Source organism: Lampetra fluviatilis, chromosome 26, assembly GCF_964198595.1.
Source record: "Lampetra fluviatilis chromosome 26, kcLamFluv1.1, whole genome shotgun sequence".
NCBI classification, from domain to species: domain Eukaryota; kingdom Metazoa; phylum Chordata; class Hyperoartia; order Petromyzontiformes; family Petromyzontidae; genus Lampetra; species Lampetra fluviatilis.
The window spans coordinates 5929272-5956709 of NC_136300.1; the positions used below are offsets into that span (position 1 = coordinate 5929272).

The following is a 27438-nucleotide window of genomic DNA, read 5'->3' on the forward strand; positions in this document are numbered from 1 at the left end:
ACCTTGCGCTATAAATCCTGTGACCCGCTTATGGCCAACACCAGTTACGATTTCCTGAACTGGCCCTGGGCCTCCTCTAAGTCGACTCAGCTTCAAATGAGCACCTGGTACGGTGTGTAAACATCACTGGGCGTGGTGCTGGCCACCCACCCCCTCGCTCGTGTGCCGTGCCGGCCTTCATCGGCGTTACTTGCTAACAGCACTTGCCTCAACAGTCTGTTCAGGCTATACGGGGGATCTTTGCATTTGATCAAATGTGGATGGAGGAGTGGTGCAGCGGCTGGCACACTGCGCTCTGAATCTGACGAAATGAGTTTCATTTCCAGCCACGACAAACTAATCCTGGACGCCCCGTTCATCAACCGGCACTGACTAATGCAGTGAAGTATGGTAAAACACCCCCCCCCCCCCAACAAACATGATATAGAGAGGCTTCCATCCAGCAGTGGATTGACCATGGCTGATGATGCTGCTGCTGATGATAGTAATTGAAATACCCTGAAGCTGCAGGTAGGTTGTTTACATGGATCCCGTCTCTTGTTTTGCAGACTGAGACCTCAATCGGTAAGGTCAATTTCGCGACATCACGGCACACGGTGTGCTGATCTCCGGGTCAGCCGGCGTGCCCTGAGCTCTTTCATGTCTGAAAAACCAGCGGGACAAACAGCTGAACGTGCCAGTCCGTTACAAGCCTTGCTCGCAAGACACACTGCACACGTTTTTGGTCAGCCATTTTTTCAGACAAAGTTGTAGAATTCTGAATTTTGGATGTGACAGGTTTTGGTGCTACACATATGTCATCCGGCACTTTGGATGCAGCATCTGGTATGTCATGGAAGCAGGGAAGTGCCTCTGGGTGGCTCAGAGGTCAGAGCACGAAGCTGGCACCTTGGGTTGAAATCCAGACGGTGGCCCGTGATTAAACTGCGTTCTCAAGTGTCGTGAGTTGATAGTCGTGGCCTGTCGACAATTGACTGCTGTTATGTTTCGAATTAAAGCTTTCGCGACAGCAGGGATTCATATTCTTGGTTCTTTCGGCAAAGTCACGTAGAAGGGAAATAATAAAATAATATTAATATAAAACAAGAAAAATTTCTCACGACGTTTCGACTGCAACACAAGCAATCATCATCAGGTGTGAAATCCACAGCAAGAACATTTTCTTGTTTTATATTTATATTATTTTATTATTTCCCTTCTACGTGACTTTACCGAAATAACCAAGAATATGCTCTTATGTTGTCTAATTTCCAGCTCTGGGAACGAGAAACATCGGTGTGACTGTCACGTGACGAGCGTCACGTGACAGTCTATAGCAGAGTGGGTGGATTAGTGCTGCCCCCTACTGTGTACAATTGAGGTGCCTTACAATGTCACAGGTAGCTCTATGATATCTGCTTTAATGGGCCAAGAGTACAACGAGGCCAACAGCACAATCGGGATACACTTGGGGGAATTATATTTAAATCATGTAAGCAGTTTGCTGATCTATCAGTATGGATTGTTGTAGTGAGGCCAATAATGCCATCATATACGTGGGCTGTTGTTTTTTTTTCTTTTCTTCTGGCCACTCTGCTTTTCTACTATGTGCGAAAAACCCATTATGGAAATGGAATATATACAGTATCCCAATGCAACAGCCTCTTTAAAATAAAAAGCATGTAGACTCAGTGAGGTTTTTCTGAGCAAATGGCTAAATACTATTATATATGTGGCAGTGACTTTCTCTGCCCCCTGCTATCTCATTACAGGGTTGAAATGTGTTTTTTTTATGAAATCAGAGTTGTGGAACATTCTGTCTCATTATTGGATTTTTTTAAGTTCGGACATGCGATTTCAGATTTCACTTATTTAAACATGTCACATTCCCTGCGGAAAACCACACGGAACAGGTACACCCTCTATCACCCTGAGATGTCAGGTCTGAGAGCTTGGATTATATCCTTTTTTTCTGCAATACATTTTTCCCTCTCACCTATAATGAGATGGGATAGACACTTTGAGCTGGAATATATATATTTTTATCTCATGAAATAACTCAAATTATCATGATTGTGCAACTGGTTGCACATAAACGTACGATCATCATAATCATCAACTCATTCCAACAATAACAACCATTGTAACACATCAGTGTCTAAAGGTTGATCACTCGCTGGTGTTTAAGTTCATTGACTGATTTATGGATGCTATCATGGTGTCACGGTGAGCACACTGGATTTGTAATACAGAGGTCGCCCGTTCAATTCCCCATGACAATAGCTGAAACAATGAGCACTTTTTTGTGTTTGCCCCAAACCGATGTCCACCCAGCAGTATAAGTGTGTGCATCGCAGTTCGTTAATTGCCAATGTCCGTGCGCGGTGGGGGAAAAGTGTGGGCACTGCCATATTTTCCTAAATGCCATTGTGGAAGAGTAGTCCAAATAGCATAGGTGGGACAAAGTCATTGTTATGCAAGTCCAAGTCGAGTCGCAAGTCATCAAATTCATGACTCGAGTCTGACTCGAGTCCAAGTCACATGACTCGAGTCCACATCTCATAGGTGGGACAAAGTCATTGTTATGCAAGTCCAAGTCGAGTCGCAAGTCATCAAATTCATGACTCGAGTCTGACTCGAGTCCAAGTCACATGACTCGAGTCCAAATAGCAGAGGTGGGACAAAGTCATTGTTATGCAAGTCCAAGTCGAGTCGCAAGTCATCAAATTCATGACTCGAGTCTGACTCGAGTCCAAGTCACATGACTCGAGTCCACATCTCATAGGTGGGACAAAGTCATTGTTATGCAAGTCCAAGTCGAGTCGCAAGTCATCAAATTCATGACTCGAGTCTGACTCGAGTCCAAGTCACATGACTCGAGTCCAAATAGCAGAGGTGGGACAAAGTCATTGTTATGCAAGTCCAAGTCGAGTCGCAAGTCATCAAATTCATGACTCGAGTCTGACTCGAGTCCAAGTCACATGACTCGAGTCCACATCTCATAGGTGGGACAAAGTCATTGTTATGCAAGTCCAAGTCGAGTCGCAAGTCATCAAATTCATGACTCGAGTCTGACTCGAGTCCAAGTCACATGACTCGAGTCCACATCTCATAGGTGGGACAAAGTCATTGTTATGCAAGTCCAAGTCGAGTCGCAAGTCATCAAATTCATGACTCGAGTCTGACTCGAGTCCAAGTCACATGACTCGAGTCCACATCTCATAGGTGGGACAAAGTCATTGTTATGCAAGTCCAAGTCGAGTCGCAAGTCATCAAATTCATGACTCGAGTCTGACTCGAGTCCAAGTCACATGACTCGAGTCCACATCTCAGAGGTGGGACAAAGTCATTGTTATGCAAGTCCAAGTCGAGTCGCAAGTCATCAAATTCATGACTCGAGTCTGACTCGAGTCCAAGTCACATGACTCGAGTCCACATCTCAGAGGTGGGACAAAGTCATTGTTATGCAAGTCCAAGTCGAGTCGCAAGTCATCAAATTCATGACTCGAGTCTGACTCGAGTCCAAGTCACATGACTCGAGTCCACACCTCTGCCAAATAGCCCCTGCAGAGAGATTGTCTAGAGCTCCTCTAATGGAGGCCCTTTTCACGCTAGCAGTGGCACGAGCAATAGAGCTGCAAGGGCCGCACATCGGCCTCTTAGCAAAGGTCAAGCAAGGATAACCGTCGCAAGGTTCCGTCATTTTAAACAGAAATGTTCAAATGAGGTCCCAGGTGAAATCGGCTCTGCCCCTGCAATGATCGTCACGGGCTACGTAGAAGCGTGGCACTTCAAGTGAAGCATTACAGATGCAGCCTTCATTCACACACGACATGTTGTGCGATTAATTCATTTTACCATCACCGGTGGCAGATCGTTTAACTGTGAATCCGCATACAAAAACGCCGCTTTCCCATCCCCATTTCCCCTGTCTCCCCACTACATTCCAACTCACCCCTGAATATCAAAGCGATTACTCGAGGGACTCCCCAAGGCTAGGGGACCACCTTCTGGACGGCCCCAGGTAACCAAGGCTCTGGGTTCTGCTACAGTCGTCAGTCCTCGTCCAAGCGTCGTCACGCAGAACCGACAGGGCCCACGAGAAAAGAAAAAAAACACACGACCCTCTCTCTCTGGGTTGCTATGCAACGAGACGAAAGAGTTATTAACATTTCACTTGCCGAAGCGCAGACACGGTGGCCCATATAGCGCAGAAGTTGGCAGCCACTAAGTGACCTCACGAGGGTGTGGAACAGACAAGCGGGCATTATATCTCCCTCATATATCTCTGTCTCTCCACGTAAAAATACATCATATGAACGTGTTTTTTTTGCTTGCGTACACAACCCAACGGGTCCCAAACCGCCCGCCCCACCATGGCCTCCCTGAGAGTGCATAATTTCTGCGGCATTGATTTTCTCGCATCGACTCAATTCTCCACAAACGGCCAGTTTGTGCGGCAGTGAAAGCGGGGCAACTTTGGAGAGAGAAGTGGTCAGAGGAGGATCCGAATGGGAGCAGCGGACGGCACTAATCGTGGCACTGTACAGCGGGTGAGAACTAACACGTTAATAGAACTTAGCAACGCGACAGCAGCTGTGGACGCGAGGCGATGGGAAGGTTTAGGGTTAGGGAGTTCCAACAGTATGAGTGGGGGGGAAAAAGCAGGGGAAAATGTATGTACATGATAATTGGTTTTTTTACCCTTCTATCTGGCAACAAAACTGACACCTTTTTACAAGGAGTCATGTTTGCATAGACCGCAATACCTGCAGTCATAATACAAGCAGGTATTGCGGTCTATGCAAACATGACTCCTTGTAAAAAGGTGTCAGTTTTGTTGCCAGATAGAAGGGTAAAAAAAACAATTATCATATTTTTACTGGCAAATGAGGTTCCCATAGTATTATGTACATTTGAACATCTTTCGCACCGCAACGTAGCCAAGTGTGCTTATCGGAGGTGGTTGATCGCAGTGGTGGACGAAAAGAATCGGTCATTCTTGACATTGACGGAGGTATTAAGCGGCTGACTGACGATTATTATACAGCCTCGTTTCGAATTTCAAAGCCAATCATACCACTTCATAAAACGTCTTCTTCTATCGGTGCTCAGCTTTAACGGCAGATCCCCGGTTGCCATCTTCTCAATCCGCCTCTCTCTTCTCCGCCCTCCTTTTCATTCCCATTAAACGCCCCGTTCCTCCAATGATCCTTCGGCGGGCCTTCCTTCCCCTTCCATTCTTTCTTCCATGAAGTGCTCATTGGTCCAACCGTCCCCAGCGTAGAATGTGCCCTGTCAAATTAGGTTTTTTTTTCGCTTTAAAAATACATGTACAAGATCAAACATGCACGGAACGTTTCTTTTTTGCTTCCATTTAGAAAAAGAAAATCGGCATGCGGGTGAAATAGTTTCAAACTCGGCAGCCTACTGATTAAATTGGTCGGAATAGCAAGTGGCCACTTCATAGACTTCCCAGTCGTTTCTCGTTGCCTCGGCAATCAGTTTACACGCACTCAGAGACATTTCTCAATTGGACCGGACGACCGACCACTGGAGGCGCCTCATTTCGTAACAACATTTCACTTATTTGTATGTACGTATGATTTTGCACCGTACGTAGCCAACCGTGCTAATCGGAGGTGCGGGGGAAGGACAAAAACACTACACGCAAAAAAAAGAAATGAGTTTTCAATCTAGATGATTTAAAAGTGCATAGCTCCAGTGGCGTCCTAATATCGGAAGAGCGTTCCAGACGGCCGCAAAAGCGCATCTGAAAGCGCCACGCGATGCGATGACCGTCTTTGTTCGATGTCCAGCCAACAGCGACACCTTTTAAATACCGTACGTGGATTGTCACGCAAGACTACTGTACTAATGGTTCACCGTCAATTTGTAAACTGAATTACTCAAGGATGTTAACAAACGTGCCGTTAATTGAGTGGCGCGCATGTAAGAGGCGGACCGGTTTTTGTTAAAATCCTTTATATTAAGTTCGCTTGCTTGCTTAGGACCGTGCAAATCTTTTGGTCGTTTTTTAACCCACTTCCCGTGATCCAATCGAGCTGACATTTTCCACACAGACTCGTTGTGCGTGACAATTAATGTTCGTGAAAATTTTTTTCCAAAATTTTACTCTTTTTAGGACAAAAATATTATATTTAATTACCAATTGCTTAATGGTGCAATGCAATCATCTGACCCATAGGTGGCAGCCATCTCAAGCCAGAGGACTCTAGCCGCCACGCATATAAAGGATTTATAGTGAAAAACTTTGTTTTTACGGTTTATACTTATTAATGAATGTGAATGCAAATGCTGTGCGGTGTCTCTCGCGGTGGCCAAGCGGAATGGAACGGCACAGTGGCTTCTGTCCCAGCGCATCCCCGTTGCGGTGCCACGTGGTGCGAGCGGCTGGTGTCTCTTTAAGTGGCACTGACGCAAGCCTTGCCCTGCAAGTGACTCTTATTCCAGAGACCCCTGAAGCCTCCGCATGATAGCTGTGAACGTAACCTTTAGGCGTCGCACGCGCGCCACCGCACATTGTTTCACGCACGTATACCCCTGGGACCAGCGTTCATTTCACGTGTCCATATATAACCACCAAGCAGGTACGTACAGATGTTGAGTGTTTTTGTTTGTATATATTTATCATAATTTAAAGCTCCTTTGTCAATCCACTACACGAGTGCATCCCTCCCCATGCCGTGTTATTTGTGGAGGTTGTTTGACCATACTTGACCGGATCGGTCAATAAAAACTGGTGGGAGTGGACATTCGACCGGTTCATACATCGCTTGCCACTCATTTTAAGCTGTGCTCCAGAATCAAAATCAGGTTGCCGGGTTTCACAGCGCAGTGAGCTAACAAATGCACCACCATTCCTTCCCACGTGTGTGTAGACTGTATGCAATATATCTTATCGCGAGAATAGGTCAGTGTATTGTTGGACTTAAAAGCAGGTCATCAGTTTGAACCCTATGTTGGCAACACAGAGGTGCATCAAAACACAAACGCAACACAATTAATATTCGTAACGCGAATAAATGCGTAGAAACACGTAGAAATGTTCGGCCAGGACTAGTGGCTGATGAATGATATCTGAACGAGTGCTAACCTGACCCCTTCACCAACCCGCATTGACCAGCATGGCGAATTATGGGGCGCCCCGGTGGCGAGATCTCAACGACCCCGCCTGGTCGATCCCGACACTGATGGCTGCTGTATAGTTGATGCCTGCTGTATAGTTGATGCCTGCTGTATAGTTTATGCCTGCTGTATAGTTGCAGTTTGGATGTTCTCCCCGTAGTCACGTGTATTTTTCTCCGGGTGCTCCGGTGTTTTCTTCCACACTTAGAAACATGCGTTCATAGTATTTGGCTGCTATAAATTTCCACACGATCAGCCACTTCGGTGAGCTATCATTTGTGGCCAGGTCGCTTCTGAAAAAAAAATATAGCTCAATGGGTCTTATCTGCTAAAATAAAAAAGTGTACTTTCTCGTTTCAATCCCATTGACAAACATGGCAAGGGGAGGCCTTCATCCAGCAGTGGATGACAGAGGGTTCTCCGATTTTTTTAAAATATGCAATTGCATCTCAAGATTCAATACATGAAGACATGCACATTTCTGGTGTTGTAAGAGGATGAATTTTAATTTTAAAAAGGAAAAGAAAGTGCCTTGCATTTGTTTGGTTCTCAAGTGCACACTCACTGGAACATGGATTTATGTACAAAAAGCATCATCGCGAGACGTGTTCACTCCACTGCTGGATGAAGGTCTCCCCAAGCCATCTCTATCACGTCCCCCCCCCACATTGCAACAAAATCTTAAACAGGAGCGGTGTCACAGCGGTGAGTGTACTACGCTATAATCACTGTGACCTCGGTTCACTTCCTTGCTGTGAAAAGATGTACAGTATTTGAACCTTGACCGAGCTTCCTGTAGGTATATTCACTTTGAGTAGTCAACGATGAATTTCGATTTAAAGCTTTCGTGACTGCAGGGATTCATCTTCTTGGTTCTTTCGGTAAAGTCACGTAGAATGGAAAAAAAAATAGTCAACGATGGTGAAGACAAAGGGAGCCAAGTTTTTGGGGTGATAGTCACAGCAAAACCCTCGCGTGTAGCACTGCCTTCAACGTGCACTCATCTCAGCAGCACTCACCCATGCAGACTGTGCGGCTACCATGTGGGATCTGAATATTTAAACATGAATCTACGCGAGCTAGTATGTTCTCTCATGCGTGCAGAGTATTACACCAAGTTCAGTGTGTGCGTGTAATTGTGGGGAGTGGGATCCGTAGTGTTTAGTGCACCCTGGTACAAACCCCTGTGATCTAAGTTCAAATCCTGGCCAAGGCTTTCACGTGAACTTCGGTCATCCTCGCAGCAACGGCTTTTGGCTGGCCATCGAACAAAGACGGTCGCTGCATCATCGCGCGCTTTCAGATGCGCTTCTGTGGCCGTCTAGAACGCTCTTCCATCCGAAATTACGAAGCCACTGGAGCTTTGCACTTTTTAATTTTTTTTTATAAAAAACGAATTTCTTTAGAACTGCTTGTTGTGTTTAGTTTATTGTCCTTTCCCCGCCACCTGCGCTTAGCACGGATTGCTACGTACGTTGGGAAAGAGGTTCAACATACACACATTAGTGGTGGTTATCTGAACCAGTCCTGGGCCTTCCACAGGTCGATTTAGCCTTGAATGAGCACCTGGTGCAGTCTGGGAAAAAAAAACATCAGCGCTATGGAGACAAAGATTGTCCAAGCGTGATGCTCACCACGTAACCTATTTGTGCAGCATGCCAACATTAATAGGTGCTCACTAACAACACTTGCGCCAACAGTCTCTACATTTACAGAGGATCTATGTTTGTGACTGCACCATATGGAGCTGGGTACTCCTCCTATCCCTTAACAGGAGACAATGAGACTAATCTGTCCTGCATCATGGTATGATTGTGTTTGCCGAATACAAGAGCTGAAGCGTTTACTAAGCCAGCCTAACTCCCTGTTCAATTGCGTCTGTGTAAGGTAAACCACCAGCATACCATACCATCGATCCATTTCTGACAATACCAGAACGGTCTGTCAGCCTGGCAACAGGACACAGAGGCGAATGCACTTCTGATTTCCCCCGACCATGAAATTAGATTGTCTGGAAAATGCTATCAATTTACACTCTCATGCCCTGTAGCATTGTCTCATGTTGTATATTCGATGCAGTGACTTAATCCTTCCAAAGTGTGTTTACTCGGAATATCAATGTAGTTCTAAAAAAAAAACACATGCAAGTGAATTTAATAGCAATTTTATAATCATAATTACGCATTTATACTGGAGGAATATGATGAGCTACAAAGTTATTTTTCACAGACGTCCCAGTAATGTAATTTGTTGCATTTTTGTTGATCGTAGATATTTGGCGAAACCAAAGGCTGAAATATCTACGGTGCCATATTCAAATGTGGGTGACACAACACGTCGCAAACAGGACCATGTTCCACCGTTGCTAATAATGTGTCGAAGCTCAGAGTGATCCATTATTATGTCCCTTGCGTTCGCTTGACACAAACAGGTTTGTTTCATCGCAACATGCTGCGGATCAGCCTGGTAAGTTTCGTGGTCGTGGCAAATTCCCCAGATTTCGCCGTGGCATTAGCACGCTGTGCCCCAACTACCCTAAGCGGTCTCTGGCTTCGACTAAACAAATGTGCAAGTCGACGCACACAGAACGTGCGATGTAAAACAGACGTACGTTTCAGCGATTGAACAAATCACAACCTTTACGCATCCTTTACACGTCTTTAGGCGTGTTTACACATCAAACGTTACGCGTGTGTGTGTATATATATACCGCATTTAACAAAGAGGCACCCACTCAGAAACCGTGCAAAATCACATCGGCGCCACCGCACAATCAATGGGCACGAGTCGCATTGTGCGCACGCGGTTCACCGCGGACGAGCAGCTTCGCACTCGGCGTACGACGGTACTGACACCGAAGCACATCGTCATCACCACCATCATCACAATCCTCGTCGTAGTCGTACCTTGTGCGAGCGCAAGTGCTGGACGGATGTGGTTAGAGCTCACGGCCGCACACGGTCGCGAATGAGAGCGTGCGGGCGGGCGGGCGGGCTGATCGTGGCACCCAGCGGGGTTGGTGGTGGTGGTGGTGTTGTTGGGGATGGGGAGGCGGTGGGTATGGTAGTGGTAGCAGCAGCAGCAGCACAGGGGGGAGACGCTGAACACAAGAATCAATTCTGTTACGGAGGCACTGACCACTCCCCACCCTGCGACGGGCTTCAGCCAGCAGCCGGGAAATAATCACGCGCTCCCACAGCCCTTCCCCGCGTTGCTCTGTGCGCGCTGATCGCATCGTGTTGAGTTCAGTCAGTGGTGTCCACCCCTCCACCCCCAGGCTGCGTGCCCGTGTATGTCACTGTGCGGAGCGGTAGGTTAACGATTAGCGCGCTGCGCTACGAACCGGTGACGATTATCTGAACCGGTCCTGGGCCTCCCCTAGGTCGACTCAGCCTCAAGCGATTACCTGGTGCGGTGTGTAAACATCACCACTGGGGAGACAAAGGCGGTCGGGCGTGGTGTTGGAACACCCACCCCCTCGTGTGCCTGTTCCGGCCTTCATAGATGCTGGCTAACAGCACTTGCCCTTTCAGTCTGTTCAAGGCTATACGGGGAAACTTTGTCTTTGTGACTGCGTGTGCGCGTGTGTGACTGTGACTCCCCTGGGTGTCTTCTGCGTGACAGATGTTGTCGGATCTGCCACTCCCCCCTCCCACTCTGTGGATATATTGTTTGAAAATGTGGCACAAGCGTCCGCGTTTATCTGCGATCTTAAATTGTGGGTTAATTTCCAGAATTGATGACATGCATTGTATATATATAGGTGTGTGCGTACGTTTGCACGTATTTTAGTGAACACATTGTAAAGGTGAAGCCCTGCCATTGTTTGCTCATGCAACTGCTGGCAGAAGGGCATCGATTAGAAGCAGCTCTCTCTCGTTGGCTATCGGCTGACGAGGCTGGTTGTAATCACCAGCGAAACGTCGGACTCGAATTGTAAATGTTGTGTGTTTACTCTCCAACACACCGGTGTGCTGAAGTCTAAACTAATTGGTACGTTATGTTTACGTGACAAACCTTACTAATTGGCCATGTCAGGTGGTGGTGGGTTTAACGACACATTAGTATTTACGCAATCTAATTTAAAAAACCCGTTTATTATGTCTAACAGAGACTATTTGGTCTACTCTTTCACACTGGCCAGATATCTTCGAAGAGTTGGGAGTACCCACAATCTACTCGAACACACGCGACGCGCCGATCGACTGAATGTTCAATACCCGTACTACTCCTGGGCAGTGCCGGATTAAGCAAGCTAGTGTGGGGCCTGTAGCATATGTTATAACGGGGCCCTAAATAAAATAAAAACATAAATATGAAAACACAAATTTTTTACTTGCATAGTAATGTAATTGTATTTTTTCATTTGCTATACAGCCATATAATACGACAAATCGTTAATCTTATAACCCAGTCGTTCATAAAATTTGAAGGCGGTATAGTACTATAGTAATAGAGCAAGTGCAGAATCACTGAACTGATAGCTTGAAAGTATTTAGCGCGGGGCTCTTGAAAATGAGGGGCCCGTAGCTACTACACGTGTTGTAGCTACTACTTATGTAGCTACTTTTGCTACTGGGATAATCCGGCACTGCTGCTGGGCAAACAGGGGACGTATGTATGTCGTGTGAAAAAAATTAACGTTTTCATAAATATCGCATTTCTACATAAGCCAATAAAAAACCTCAGTGCGTAACATTGACAGCAGTCATGAATGCGAATACGCACTCAAACTTACATGGATGTCATGCGTTGATTAATAAAATATATATATATTTTGAAGACAATTTGTTCTCATTCCATTACTGGAATTTATAAGGTCCATTCGGTTCATTAGTATAAATAAATAAATTTGGCCGCTAACTGCCACCGAAACAAAAATAGATATTTTACTTATTCAAACTATTTATGTTTATGTTACCAGGTAAGGCCCACTGAGCTATACAGAGCTCTTTTTCAGAAGCGACCTGGCCACAAACGATAGCTCAACGAAGTGAATGATAAAGCAGCCAAATCGTCTACAGGCACATTTCTAGAATACATAAAATAGGGGCAACGGCATGAAGACATAAACAACTGCCTCCGTTCGCAGGCGTGTCGCGGTTATTATGTTGTTCTTGTCAACCGCTGTTGGGAAAACGCCGACGCGACAAGAAACCTTCCTCGGTGCAAACAGAATCGGCAGCACCCTGCAAATCCACGACAGCGACTTCAGGACAACGCGTCGGCTCGTGAACGCGTGCGTGGCTCTCATCCGCACACGAGACGAGTCGCACACGCCTTCCGTTCCTGCTCGACTGGGAGCACTGGCCCAATGTGCGGCGTGTTTGACAGGCGAGCCGCAATTTGCGAGTTCAATTCTCGCTGCGTGAATGATTGCGAGCACTCAGGGCATCTGTGGCCGTGCTTCAAATGAGGTCGCCAAATCACCCCTCCTCCCCCCCCAGAGGCGAACTGCTGCACCAAAAAGCATTGGGCATTAAAACAACAACAACAACAAAACCGATGCCGCGCGTTGAATGCGACGGCGACAAAGGGCACACGAACGCAGGCTGCGCGTTCAACAAAAGTTATCATCACATTGCGGAAAATAATTTGTGTTCGACAGCGGTTTCGGGTAGGCCGGCGAAACTGTGAATGCGCCGTCGTAGCGTGAACTTTGCACACACTTTGTCACATGAAGATGTCACCGGACGAGTTTCATGCCCCTTCTCTACACCTCCGCGCGCGCGTTTGTCATTCGGCATTTGCGGCACGCGCCACATTTGGGGCTTTTGGAGAGCCCCAGCCGTTTGCCAAATATCCCGGTTGTGTTTGTCACGAATACTTCTGCCATGTGCTGTTGAAGATCACCGAAGCTTTTCGGCGTTAAAACAAACGTAAGTGAACTGTGTATGGAATCAATAAATAAACTCAACGCATTTGTCAATAACACTGCCTGAAAAATTAAGCGTATATAATAGTTGATGTTTCAGGTGCCACTGCCAACGCAGCAATATCACCAAATAATTTGTACAAGGCATACATTTGCCAGTATTTCCACCGTGAAGTTCTAACTGCTGTGTAATGAACGCCACCTTCATTGACGCCCTGTATGCTGCTCTCATATTAAAAGGGGCGGTGGTGTTTATATCATTGTTAAAGTGGCAGCCGTGACGCACTTATTCCTGTGAACATTACCAAAAAAATTCGCAAGGACATAACGTTTGGTATCCACCGAGGATTCGTGCCGTGCCCTTTCGCCACGCTTCCAACTTAGCCTCGAATTTATGATCTTGAGGCGCCATTCCTCGTGGCAAAATTCGCCAATGTAATGTACACCGCGGTTCCCCGGCATTTCATCTCCACGTCGCTCGCTCCGACGACTGCTTTTTAAATCCTTTATATTAACCCCTCTTCTTAGGTTTTTTTTCGGTAAAGTCACGTAGAAAGTAAAATAAAATAAAAACAAAAATCACGACGTTTCGGAGGCAACACAAGTCTCCGTCATCAGGTGGGACCGTCACAGCCAGATTAGCTGCATCAAGTGAGGCAATGATTCAAGATGTAATCCCTTAAAAGCGAGTTGAGGGGGGAGGGAGAGGGAGGGGGGAGCTCATCAGACTATTTTTATTTTATTTTACTTTCTACGTGACTTTACCGAAAAAACCTAAGAAGATGATTCCTTGCAGTCACGAAAGCTTCAAATCTACCTTTATATTAAGTTCGCTTGCTTGTGTAGTAACGCTCACGACTCGTTCACACCGGAGTTGGAGGCACACTTGTTTATTTTACACCAACGTTGTGACATACACATTTGAGGGGGTATCGGCCCCCTCACCCGTCTATCTGAGGACACACCTCTCTAGCTAACCCTAGCCTGCCTCTGAGTCCTCCACTAATGGGCTAGGGGAGGCTATCTTGGCCCGACACTGGTCAGTCGGGCCCGGTACCCAGAGTCCAGACCAGCACTGGCTCTGGCTCTGGTACCACGCCACTGGCTCGAGCCTGCGCGGTCCTGATAAGGACGGCGTACCAGGGGGAGTCCAGGGCTCTATCTCAGACGTCTTCCGCCTCCTCTTCTTTAGCTAAACATCACTCCCGAGCCCTTCGATACAATCCCCTTTTATACCCCACCCCTCCCTGAGGGGTGGGGCCCCGGGGGATCATAACGACCGAATCGACCCCCCAGGGTGTCTGGCGCGGACGTCGCAGAGGGCACCTGCTTGTGCACACATGTAGCCCCGCCTACTGTGTTTGTTTACCATAGGCTGCCATGCATAACGGGCTCTCTCTCTAACACCCCTACATCACTCCCCCCCGCATAGCATGCAGCCGTCCCGGCTGCCAACATACAAAAATTTGACAATAAAGGTGCCTTCACCCCCTGACCGCGCGTGTGCCTCACTATTTTTGAACAATAACAGGAACCAGAACAAGAACGCAACAACAAGATGAGAAACAACCCGACGCACCCCCCCCGAATAAATACGAATTCCGTAAAAAAACAGCTTATATACAACCAGCAGGGAACCCACCCCGCACACACAACAAACGGTGAACCCAGCATATGTACATCCGAGGAGCGGGAAACACACCATCCACACAACACCCAATAAACACAACAGCTATGTACACATTTTCCGGCCTCACAACAGTTTGCGCATTTTAGCGCGCGTCCTTGCAGCGGGCCCCTCACACGGGGTAACCCCGCGTGGCGGACCATCAGGTGGCGACTGTCCGTCTTGAAGTGAGCATTCCTCTGACTCCGCGTGACCCTCGGCATCCGCAGGAGGGGTGATCGGGCGTGAGCCCGTCACTCCTGATGCTCCTGAAGGTGGCACAGCCGGCAAGGCAATAGGTGAGAGCGACGGAGACGGACCCAGCAAGTCGGCCGACCCCCCACATGTTTGGCCACGCGCGTGTGAAGTGGGGTTGTGTACCGCAGCGAAGGGTTTTAATCTGGAGGGGTGCACGAACCATCGCCGCTTCCCCCACTTGATGCGCACGCACTGCGGACGTAACACCTCCACCACTTCCACAGGGCCCCGCCACGGCCGCACAAGTTTAGAGGAGGTTGCCAGTGGCACCTGGGGGCAGTGCAACCATGCCTTGTCCCCCGGCTTCCACTGCAGCATGTGCGCTCGACTCAATCTGAGGCGCTCATTTGCCTTCTGACGGAGGTCAGAGTTTTGCATTGCAGCATCCCGTGCCTCGGTCAATTTGTCCAGATTAAATTTAACGTGGTCAGCCAGATTAGTTTTTCCCTGCGGCACGGGGATCCGCAACTGGGCACGAACAGGCGGGTCTGGTTCTCGGCCGTACATGAGGTAAAAGGGAGAAAACCCCGTAGCCGCATGGGGTGCCATCCGGTACGCCGCCAAGACCCCCTGAATTTGTAGGTCCCAATCCGTTTGCGAGTCCGAAACTTGTTGTGATAACATGGACGAGATGGTGCGATGCAAACGTTCGACCATCCCGTCAGTTTGTGGGTGATATGGGGAGGTCCGAATTTTCTTTGTGCCCAGGAGATCGCAGACTTGTCTGAGTAGTTTACCGGAAAAATTTCTGCCCTGGTCGGTCAGCAGCCTCTCCGGAGCACCTTTGTCCAGGACATAACCCTGAACAAAGGCCTCCACGATGGCTGCTGCCGACTGGTTGGCCAAAGGCCAGGCCATAGGCCAGCGTGTAAAATACTCGACACCCGTCAACAAATATCTATTCCCTCTGGGGGTGGCGGGGAATGGTCCCAAAATGTCCAGAGCGACCAGCTCGTTTATCCTGGACACTTTGATCGATTGCAAGGGCGGGTTAGACTCTCGTGCCGGCGGTTTGCGTTGTGCACATTGAGGGCACGATCCCAACAAATCCCCCACATCCCTCGTCATGCCAGGCCAGTAAAAATCAAGTTGCAGCAAGGCGAGAGTCTTTTGGGTCCCCAGGTGTAGGAGGCGCTCATGAGCGGCCCATACCACCCTACCCCGCAACCCAGTAGGGACAACCAGCCGATGTCGACGTGACTTCCCGTCCCAATGCATTAGCAGACCTTGGCACATTTCCCATGCGTCGGAACCACCACTTTTTCCCCCCGCCGCACCGCCAACGCGACGTCGCCACCCGAGGAGGGAGACATCCTCCATCTGGAGGCGCCCCCATTCAATGACGGGCAACCCCAACAGGGAATCTTTGCCCTGCTGTTCGATTGAATTAGGAACCATTGCATCGTCGTCGTTGGCGGCCGCCAAGACAGGTACCGATGTGTCCCCTGGAGGCCTGCAACGTCCAGACCCCAGGAGGCATGCACACTCGGAGGTGGTTGGCAAGCGTGACAGAGCGTCCGCGTTGGTGTGGCGAACGCCCTTACGGTATGTGGTTTGGAAATCGTAATCCTGGAGGACCTCCAACCATCGGGACAATTGTCCCGATGGCTGTTGAACCCTCAGGGCGTACTGCAGTGCCGCATGATCTGTGCGGACGGTGAAATGCCGACCGTACAGATATGGGCGATACTGTTGGACGAAATGGACAATTGCCAACAGTTCCCTACGGGTGACACAATACCGTTGCTCCGCTGGAGACAACACCCGACTGCCGTACGCAACCACATGTTCCACGCCGTCAACCACCTGGGAGAGCACGCCCCCAATACCCGTGTTGCTCGCATCGGTGTCGAGCAAGAACGGTTTTGAAAAATCAGGGTAAATCAGGGGAGGAGCGTTTACCAAAGCATCCCGAAGGGAGCAAAAAGCAGCCTCCTCCTCCTGACCCCAGCAAAACCGAACCCCTTTAGATGTTAAAGCATGTAGGGGTTTGGCGATAGTCGCAAAATTAGCGACGAAGCGTCTATAATACGACGCAAACCCAATAAAACTCCTAACCTCTCCCACTGAGGTGGGAGTCGGCCAGGAGCTTACACACTGCGTTTTGGCGGGATCGGTAGAAATACCTGAGCGCCCCACGATGTGCCCCAAATAACGCACCGACTCGCGTAACAAATGGCATTTTTGGGGCTTAAATTTCAAATTAGCAGCCCGCATCTTTAGGAAAACCGCCCGCAACCTCTGGAGATGTTCCTCAAAAGTTTTGCCAAAGACAATGACGTCATCCAAATAAATCAGGCACGACTCCCATTGCAATCCAGCCAAAACCAATTCCATCAACCGCTGGAAAGTTGCCGGCGCTGAGTGTAAGCCCATCGGCAACCGGTTGAATTGAAACAGGCCGTGCGGAGTACGGAAAGCAGTTTTAGGCTTTGAATCATCGTCCAGAGGAAGCTGCCAGAATCCCGAAAGTAAGTCCAATGTGGAGAAGAATCGCGCTCCCGCCAAGGCGTCAAGCGATTCGTCCATCCGTGGGAGCGGGTATGCGTCGGCAACCGTAATTTTATTAAGGCGCCGAAAGTCAACGCAAAACCGCAACGAACCGTCCTGCTTCTTAACCAGGACGATCGGCGCTCCCCAAGGGCTGTTGGAGGGAGAAATTATGTCGGCGGCTAGCATGTCATCAACAGCCGATTTGACATGGTCCTTTTCGGCGGGACTCAACCGAAAAGGATTTTGGCGTATTGGCGCGCTGTCACCCGTATCAATATGGTGACGCAGCAGATGAGTGCAGCCCAAATCGTATTTATCCCGACTGAAAACGTCGGAAAATTCCCTCAGTAGTGTCTTAAGACGTTGGCGCTCTAAATTTGACAGGTCCGTCGATCCCGCGCAAAGCGCCTCGAGCCACCCTTCATCGCTGTCTGAATGTGGTCGTGGTGCAGGGGCAGCGCCGACATGACTCGCGACGGGTTCCTCACAGGGCACCGGCGTTGCGTGAGCAAGCACGGTCCCCTGTGGGACCACCACCGTCTGCGAGCCCACATTGAGGACCGCGATGAAGGGTTCTCCATCCCCTCTCACTATGGTCTGGGCCGGGAGTAAATTAGGTCCACTGACCCCGGCCCTAGACGGTCCCAGCAAAACCCCTTGAGCCCCAATGCCCTTAGCGAAGGGCCGCCGAAGTCTCAAAGGAATTAACATTTGCGCCCCCGGAGGAACGCGCACCGTTCTATCTACGAACGCCGGCACCGTCGCGAACGCCGTCCGGCTCGTAGCGGGGGATGGCAAAAACGCCATGCGTCGGCCCGATGGGAGCTCAATGCATCCCTGATCGATTAATATCCTAATCGGCATTTTGGCCAGGAAATCCGTCCCCAGCAGGCACGGAACCGCCAGCGAGGAGGAAACAAAAATCGGCCCAGATAATTTAATATCCCCGACACAAATTTGGGCTCGAATTTGTCCGATGATGCCAAGTGAACCCCCGTTAGCAGCAAAGAATGGCACATTAACAGGCATCAAAGGACGGCTCTGGGCAGGGAGAATGTTATAAATCAACTCCGAAATAATGGTCGCCGATGCTCCTGTATCGACCAGGATGCGCACCTCGACCCCATCGATGTGACCCACAACGGCCGACGACCCCGATGACGCGGCTACAACCCGATGGGCCAACACGGACCACTGGCTGGGTTCAACGTGAGTACCCAGAGCGGTGCGTGTTGGTGCCATGGTACGCGATATTTGCCCCCCCTTCGCTGCGGTGTTCGAGTGTGTGACGGGCGTGTGCGTGGGCCAAACATGAGGGGTGCCGCGACTCGCCGGATTATGATGGTGGAGCTTGTGACGAGGGCCGGCGTCCCGTTGAGGTGTCGTTCCGCGCTGCCGAGGAGAGCGGCACCCCGAGGCGACGTGGCCCCGGATGCCGCAGTTATAACAGCGTGGAAGCGCTGGTGGCGACGATGGACGTTGTAGACGGCTTGAATCGGCCCGGTCCTCCCGCGCTCCCGCTCCGTGCTGCCGTCGATGGTTGATGGCGCAAACCTCTTCCGCCGGGAGGGTGGCCGCAGCGACGGCGCGCCCGCTCGCCGCCTTGCTGGCCTTCCGTCGTTGAGAGGACAGGTTTGCGTGGAGGAGACGGGCCGCTTGGAGGGAGCACATTTCTGCATCGTCCTGTGCGACAATGACGATGTCTAAGTCGTCCGCCAGCAAAAGTATCTTTTCTGTCACCATGGCGTCGATCCCCTCGTCGTCCATTCGTGGAAAGGCTTCCTTTGCCAGCGCCAGGAGGCTTGTACGGTACGCCAGGGGCGACTCCTTCGTCCCCCGCTGGCGATCGTAAAAGAGTTGACGACAGTCCGATGGTGGCCCATACACAGCGGACAGCACTTGCATCGCCTTCCGCAGCGTGGAACGCCTCTCCTTCGTTGCCGATGTTAGTGTGGCGAGGGCGTCGCTGTCGAGGAGTGCTGGCAGTGCTCGGAGAGCCTCGGCGTCTGTCCACTGTGCCATCTCCTGGTGAGCGAGGAAGCGCCGCTGGAAGCCGCCCCAGTCGCCCTCCTCGCCCACAAATTCTTTGAGCGGCGGCAGTCGCTGATGTAAGGCAGCGGCTGCAGAGGACGATCGCGCTCCCTCGTCTCCCTCACTCGACTCAGCGTCGGCCCGAAGCAGCGATGGCATCGCCGGTCGCACCCGTGGTGACGCGGCAGGCACTGTACTCCCGCCGTTGGACGCGATGCTTAGAGCGGCCACGCCCTCAACAGCAGCTGCGGCGATGGCGGGAGTTTCAAAATGTTGCTCCGTTGAAATGGCGGGAAGGCGCTGTGGTCGTTGGCTGCTGTCGCCTCGTGGCGGTCCCGCAGCCCCCAGCCGCGTGATGTTGTCGAGCATGGCGGCTGCGGCGTACAGCAGCTCGGCCAGCTTCGCGTGCGCCTGCCTCAGCCCCTCCGTCGACGGCTCCCCTTCCTCCAGCTGCTGTGGCGTGGGTGCACCCAGCCCCGGCTGCTCGATGGCATCTTCAGCCATCTCGGGCCCTCCGACTGCAGCGGTGTCCTCCGCCCCTGGTACTCCGACTCGAGTCGTCCGGCGTGTATCCATGTTCGTACTTTGTTTCACTTCTGACGCCAGATGTAGTAACGCTCACGACTCGTTCACACCGGAGTTGGAGGCACACTTGTTTATTTTACACCAACGTTGTGACATACACATTTGAGGGGGTATCGGCCCCCTCACCCGTCTATCTGAGGACACACCTCTCTAGCTAACCCTAGCCTGCCTCTGAGTCCTCCACTAATGGGCTAGGGGAGGCTATCTTGGCCCGACACTGGTCAGTCGGGCCCGGTACCCAGAGTCCAGACCAGCACTGGCTCTGGCTCTGGTACCACGCCACTGGCTCGAGCCTGCGCGGTCCTGATAAGGACGGCGTACCAGGGGGAGTCCAGGGCTCTATCTCAGACGTCTTCCGCCTCCTCTTCTTTAGCTAAACATCACTCCCGAGCCCTTCGATACAATCCCCTTTTATACCCCACCCCTCCCTGAGGGGTGGGGCCCCGGGGGATCATAACGACCGAATCGACCCCCCAGGGTGTCTGGCGCGGACGTCGCAGAGGGCACCTGCTTGTGCACACATGTAGCCCCGCCTACTGTGTTTGTTTACCATAGGCTGCCATGCATAACGGGCTCTCTCTCTAACACCCCTACACTTGCTTAGGACCGTGCACATCTTTCGGTCGTTTTTAAACCCACTTCCCGTGATCCAATCGAGCTGACATTTTGCACACAGACTCGTTGTGCGTGACAACGAATTTTCGTGAAATTTTTTTCCCAAAATTTTACACTGTTTAGGGGAATTTTTTTAAATATGTATTTACCAATTGATTAATGCTGGCACACAATCATCTGACCCATAGGTGGCAGCCATCTCAAGCCAGAGGACGAGAGGACTCTAGCCGCCCCGATGCCACGCATATAAAGGATTTATAGTGAAAAACTTTGTTTTTACGGGTTAATTTTTTACCGCATCACTTTCACACGCACGATTGTACAGACCTCTGCCCAAGCCCGCAGCAGCACCTATCACCGTCTCGGAAATCCCATAATGGCCTTTCCTTTAGGGCTCCCTTTCCCACCTCGGCAGTATCCTCGCACACCCTTCCACAACCCCTCGTGTCCCTCAAGTTCCGAGTAGAGCGATAATTGGCAGCTCGGAGACGTATGATGGATGGCTCCCTTATTGTGAGGAATAAGTTTAAAGCCAGCGGCGAGAAGAAGTACTGGGCTATCAGACGCGCAGCGCCTCGTGCCTCGTGCCCTGCGTCCTGACCGCTTCCGCTGGGCCCTGTGCTGTGTGGGATTCATGAGAACCACGATAGATGCCCACAAGTTGCCTGCTCGTTCTTTTTAATGCTTTCAAACCGATGTTGAAAGCGTTTATGCATTAGCCTCTCTCCGTCTGTAACGAAGGCCCTACAATGATTCTTGTAAAGATTATTATCCAATGTAAGCTAAATGTTCGCATAAAGCCGTGTTGCTATCAGGAGACTTGCCTATAGAATAGCGGCCAAATTAATGGTAGAACTGCCCAAACCTTGGCACACACACACACACAACAAAAACACAGCGCTAAAAGTATTCGCCATGCCGGACGTGACGATGACGTCACGCGATGTTATCTCACAACTTTACGCGTCACGTGATATCATCTCATTGTTCATCTTGGAACGTGAAATTGCTGTTCCCTCCTTATATGGCTTATGAGGACAGATGCATGTTGGGAAGCATTGCAGAAAGCTACACACATGAATGGCTTTCTTTTCATGTTGATTGATGGGTCCCCTTCCCCCCATATAATTTTCAACTGCACTATTGGCGTCATCCCATGAGACAAAGTTACCCCCATCTGATGGGAATGGGACCTTTGCCAGTGCAGCGCCAAGACCATGGAACGCGTTGCCTCTGCTAATAAGACAATCAGACACTTTAGAGCAATTTAAATCTGCCGTGAAAACTCACCTCTTTAAAATGGGCTTTTCCCCTATAGCTCTGGTCGTTTACGCTGGCTCTGTCTTATTTCCTGATTTCCATACATGGCGCATTGGGATCCTTGGATGAAATGCGCCTTAAAAATGTAAATTATTATTATTATTATCTGAGACTCTCGCAGCAAGAATGCACTTTGCTGTGGAAGAGAAAGGCCTCAAGAACACATTCCTGCGGAGGGAGCTGGTAGAAACGTTGGGTTGCCCGGTCAATGGCCAGGGTCAACGGCGGCGTGGTGTATTCCGCAAATATGGCCGACTGTGAGGGCGGGCACAAGCCGGCGTGAGTAGGTTAAACGTTGAGTTTTATAAGGGCACCACGGGGTGACCAGCCCCTCCTCACCCAGCCCCACCCCTCCCACCCCTCCCACCCCCCACCCAGCCCCACCCTCCCCACCCAGCCCCTCCCCACCCTCCCCTCCCCACCCAGCCCCTCCCCACCCTCCCCTCCCCACCCAGCCCCTCCCCACCCTCCCCTCCCCACCCAACCCCTCCCTACCCTCCCCACCCAGCCCCTCCCCACCCTCTCCTCTCCACCCAGCCCCACCCATTTTTGGATGCAGGACGGACGGACACACTAATCCCACGTGGGCTGGTATAACCAGGAGGTTCCTACCAGTATAAGAGATTGTAGAACTGTGGTGATTTCAAAAGAGTTATTTTTAGTTGCTTATTTTGCCAGGTAAGGCCCAATGAGCTATAATAACTCTTTTTCAGAAGCGACCTGGCCACAAATGATAGCTCAACGAAGTGGCTTATCATCGTGTTGAATTTACAGCAGCCAAAAAGATGTAAACGCATGTTGATTCTAAATGTGGAGGGAAAACCTGGAGAAAAATCTACGCGACCACGTGGCGAGAGACATGCAAAACTCCAAATATACAGCAGGCGTCCGGGTCGGGATCGAACCCACGACCAGGCGAGGTAGTTAACTTCTCGCCATGGTGGCGCCCCAGGGGGCCCCTTTATCCAAGAAGCAAACATTTTAAATGGCTCGCAAAGTGTGTTCGTCGCATATCAATCTAACCAAACTGTTTATGTCACAGAGATAAAATGAGACAATTTACCAAATACGTTTTTTTTATATAATCAGGCGTTTCATACCGGCATTGTTTACCAGGCTGAAACCATCAACACAAGGACATCTCAGCCCATCATCCAACCGGGACCAAAGAAATTAGCGTTACTTTTTGGGAGATCCACAGCAATCGTCTTGTGGATAGACTGGCCCTGGAAAGGGAGCGTGCAATTTCCACCACTGGTCCGGTAACACGAATGCAGAAGAGCTGTACTCTATTATTCAACTGGGCATGGAGAAGCTCACTTTTTCTCATGATTCTAGTTTATTTCTTGCGCACAATGGCAACAATATGTTTCAGGAGAGAAATGCGAACGTCGAGATCTGGCAGCCACGAGAGGGCTTCAGGAGAGAGAGAGAAAGTTTGTGCAACGTTGCCATTCCCCCTCCATTGAAGGATCGAAGACTATACTGGTTTACTCTGTGGCCCATTTGTCATGATTACTAATCGCCACTTGTGGGAAGCCATAGCAGTGGAAGTTTGTTGTGACTATTTGTGTGTGTTTTTTGTCACTCCGCCCGTATGTTGTAAAATGTTGCGACTTTAAATGGCGTAAACGAATAAAAATGTTTTATGAGAAACTTAAAGCATTTTTTGTTTACAAAAGCAAATCAGTTTTAATGACGTCTGACTGAAATAACATAATTATAAACATATCAGTGTAAAAGTATTTATCAACAGATTTATTATTTCATAAACGTCCTGCTCAAACAGCACATTCATTGCCAAAAATACCCCGCTAAGAGCGGTCATTATAACGCAGATCTAAACTTCTAGTGCCTGCCCCAAATAGGCTTTAGGGACATCTGCAGAAACACTCAAAAGTTCGAAATATGTAACGGCAAAGTTGCAGCCCTGCAATTGCTCGCTCACGTCACCGCTGGCGGAAGAGCCTCCCACTGGAGTGAGCTCTGTACACAGAGCTTCTCCAGAGGGTATTTGGCCTACTCTTCTACACTGTCCAGACATTCCGACAGAGGTGGGAATATCCACACTCTATAATAGAGGTATTCTTTGGGTTAGATCGCGTCAATATCAATGTGTCGTTAAACCCGCCACCACCCGACACGGCCAATTAGTAAGGTTTGTCACATAAAACAAAACATGTCATTTAGCGACTAGTTAAGAACACCAGTGTGATGGAGAGTGAACCCACAACATTTACAAACCTTACTAATTGGCTGTGTCGGGTGGTGGCGGGTTTAACGACACATTTATATTTACGCAATATAACCCAAACTCCCCCCCCCCCTCCATCGTGGATAATATTGGTCGCGAAAAGTCTACGTGTTAAATCCACACTCTAATTCCACCACACGCAATCTGCCGATCGACTGACCGCCTTGAACCCATTTACACTGCAGCTGGGTGGACAACTCCCACGCCAGGAGATGGAATCGCACCGACGACCTCTGGATTGCAAGTCCAGTGCGGCTAACCGTTACGCCCACGATAAATAACTGAACGCCCGCGTGTGTGTACTGAACAGGCCGAATTACCTATCGTCTCAAACAATGCAGGAAACAGTTTATAAATACATCTTGCGCGGCCGTATTTTTCTTTAAGCTGATTGTTGCGTTTCCATGGAAACACTCCTCTCTTACCATAACTCTTCTCCCCGAGTGTCGGCTGTTATAAATAGCGCTCCCTGCATGTGGAGATTTCCTGGAAATTGCTAAAATCTTATTCCGCGCACGTATAAATTGTAATGGGAAAGTTCACATTTCAGTGACAACAGTCATGAATAAATATGTAAACAGAGTACTCTCACATTTAAATAATCGGTTTGTCCCACACCAATAATAATACTGTGTAACACTTTTTTTTTTAATCCTGGGTAGTAAGTGCTATTTTCCAATTGCTAATGCCTCAAAAGTACAGAAAATGGCTATTATTCCAAACAAACTTGGCTTTTGTGACCAGGACAGTGATATTTTTAAATTTACCTATTTTCAATGAGAAAACGTGGTGTGCATTTGTATCATTCCTTTACATTAAGTCCTGGTCACAACAGCAAAGTTTGTGGGGAATAATAGCACATTAAAAAAAAATAATTTTGAGGCATAAGCATTTAGAAAATAACACTTACTACCCAGGAACAAAATTCGTGTTACGTAGTGTAATCATTTTTACTTGTGTCACATATGCATAGGCAATGCTGGATCGTTGGATCCTAAGTGTTTGTGCTAATTTAGTGGCTTCGATCACACCTCAATAGGGGTGTAACAATGCATCCCTTCTGCCCCCATTATTGATTTGATGAATTATCACAAATCAGGGCCACAATTCGATTCACAGGTGAATTGTTTTTTTTTTACCATGCCGTTTGTATTATTTTCTTTCTTATGTGTACGTTTTCGTCCACTGCGTTAGCCTACATGTTCCATAAGCATGTAATTTAGGCTTCTACCTTGCACACATGAAAAAACATTGATTCTTACACACGCGATTCGATGCATGTAATGCAAGTCTTAATAACCAATATGAATATATCCATACATGCATCCATACACCCCTATTCAACATCAATGCAAGGGAATACCAAGGCCATTGTAATTGAAAAACCACGTGACATTATTCATTAAAAAAATGTATCGGTGTTTGCTGATGTCACAGATTAAAATTGGAAATGTACTTATAATAAACACGGAATATTGTATACGTCATTTGTAGCTTTTAGTACATCCACTGCTGTATAACGGCCTTCCGATTCCATGTTGATATTGGGGGTTGTGACCATACATCACCACGCTGGTTAGTGTGGGTTGGTATTATTCGGGGAGGATGGGTTTCCAGAGCCAGTTTAAATATCACTCATCACTAATGTTAGACTTGGGTCGGGAATCGAACCTATATCGTCAGCTTCACAATGCAGTGTGCTAATCACTTTGCCACTGCTGCCCCTACCCCAAGTGTTATACATATAGTAACATGATAATCTTCATAATCAACGTTTTTGGGTTTAGATCGCGTTATTTATAAATGTGTCGTAACCCTCCACCACCCGACACGGCCAATCAGTAAAAAAGTGTCACGTTGACAAAAAACAAATTTTTCACTGCTTTAGCCCACCGGTGTGTTGAAGCGTGAAACCACAACATTTACAATTTGAGTAGCACGACGTTTCGCTGGTAATTGCATCCAGCATCATCGGGCAATTCGCCAGAATGGTGAGGCTCTGCTGTGTCTCCCGTTCTTATATAGAGCAGCAGCAGGGTGACGTCATCATTAACTCATTAATCTTTTCATCATGCATTTCATAAGCTAAGACGTCTCTGGGCTCAGTGTTTACACGTCGACTATACAATGGCTCGTTTATACAAGACCAATAACATAGCATGCACGTATGTAGTGAGTTGTATATACAGCATGACGATGAACAAAGAGTTATATACATGTCCATTGTATTTCCAAAGTAAAATGATAACCCGTACAGCATGCAGCTGCCCTCGATTAGAAGCGGTTGTTTACTAAAACGTGAACATTTGAATAATAAAAAAAACATCCATTATACTATGAGATCTCTTTTACCAGTGGCAAAATATAGTAGTAGGTTTTTACCCTTTTAAACTGGTGTCAGTTTTGTACCAGTTTAAAAGGGTAAAAACCTACTACTACATCCATTTATATCAACAACAAAAAGTATGCTCATTGTAAGAAAGTTTACACAACTCTTGTGCTACCAAGTCCAACATTAATTGTTTTTTTCTCTGTCATGGTAGATACGGTACTTTGAATGAGCACTCAGTTTGACCCCAAAAAGCAGCAGCTCTAAATTGTACCAGAATGCACCAGTTTTTACACGAGTGGTGACTATGGGTGCACCATTACTATTATTAATGTGCACTTGACTTGTGTGCGATAATGGGGATGGGGCCAAGCTGTGCAATCTGGTCCAGTTAGTGAGCCTCTTTTTTATATAAAGACAAAGACAAAGATCCCTGTATAGCCTTAACAGACTGTTGGGGCAAGTGCTGTTAGCGAGCACCTAGTGGCGATGTTTACACACCGCACCAGGTACATACGTACACATACATTGTGGCAAATGTCATAATCTACTTGCCTGCTCAGGATACAATATCGATTGGGGTGCACACGAGTAATTACTCTACTCGTTAAATGTGCTTATGTAATGTTCATTACTGTATTTGAATTGCCCATCAATGTAAAAAAAAAACAGCTTTCTCACTGAAAAGGTGAATGATTAGGATGATAAAGGTGTTCAGTTTAGCAATGGTTGATAATTTTCAAGTACATTTATACAACGTGGAATCGTGAAGCGGTGGTTGACAGACTTGCACTACGAATACGAGGACCTGAGTTCAATTCCTGGCAGTGGCTAACATCAGTGGGGAATGAATATCCACACGAGTCTTGACCATGCGGAAGACG

General features: G+C 48.6%; 1 protein-coding gene across 3 annotated transcripts in view; it reads right to left on the reverse strand.

Moving 5' to 3' along the window:
* Positions 1 to 27438, reverse strand: part of SMPD3 (sphingomyelin phosphodiesterase 3) — a 107249-nt gene that overhangs the window by 39354 nt on the left and 40457 nt on the right. Inside the window, exon 1 of one of the 3 annotated variants that reach the window (XM_078868606.1) lies at positions 10035 to 10386. The exons of the other annotated variants lie outside the window; for them this stretch is intronic. The gene's annotated coding sequence lies outside the window, so the exon portion shown is untranslated. Of the gene's footprint in view, positions 1 to 10034; positions 10387 to 27438 lie in introns of those variants that run through there. 3 annotated transcript variants of the gene reach the window in all.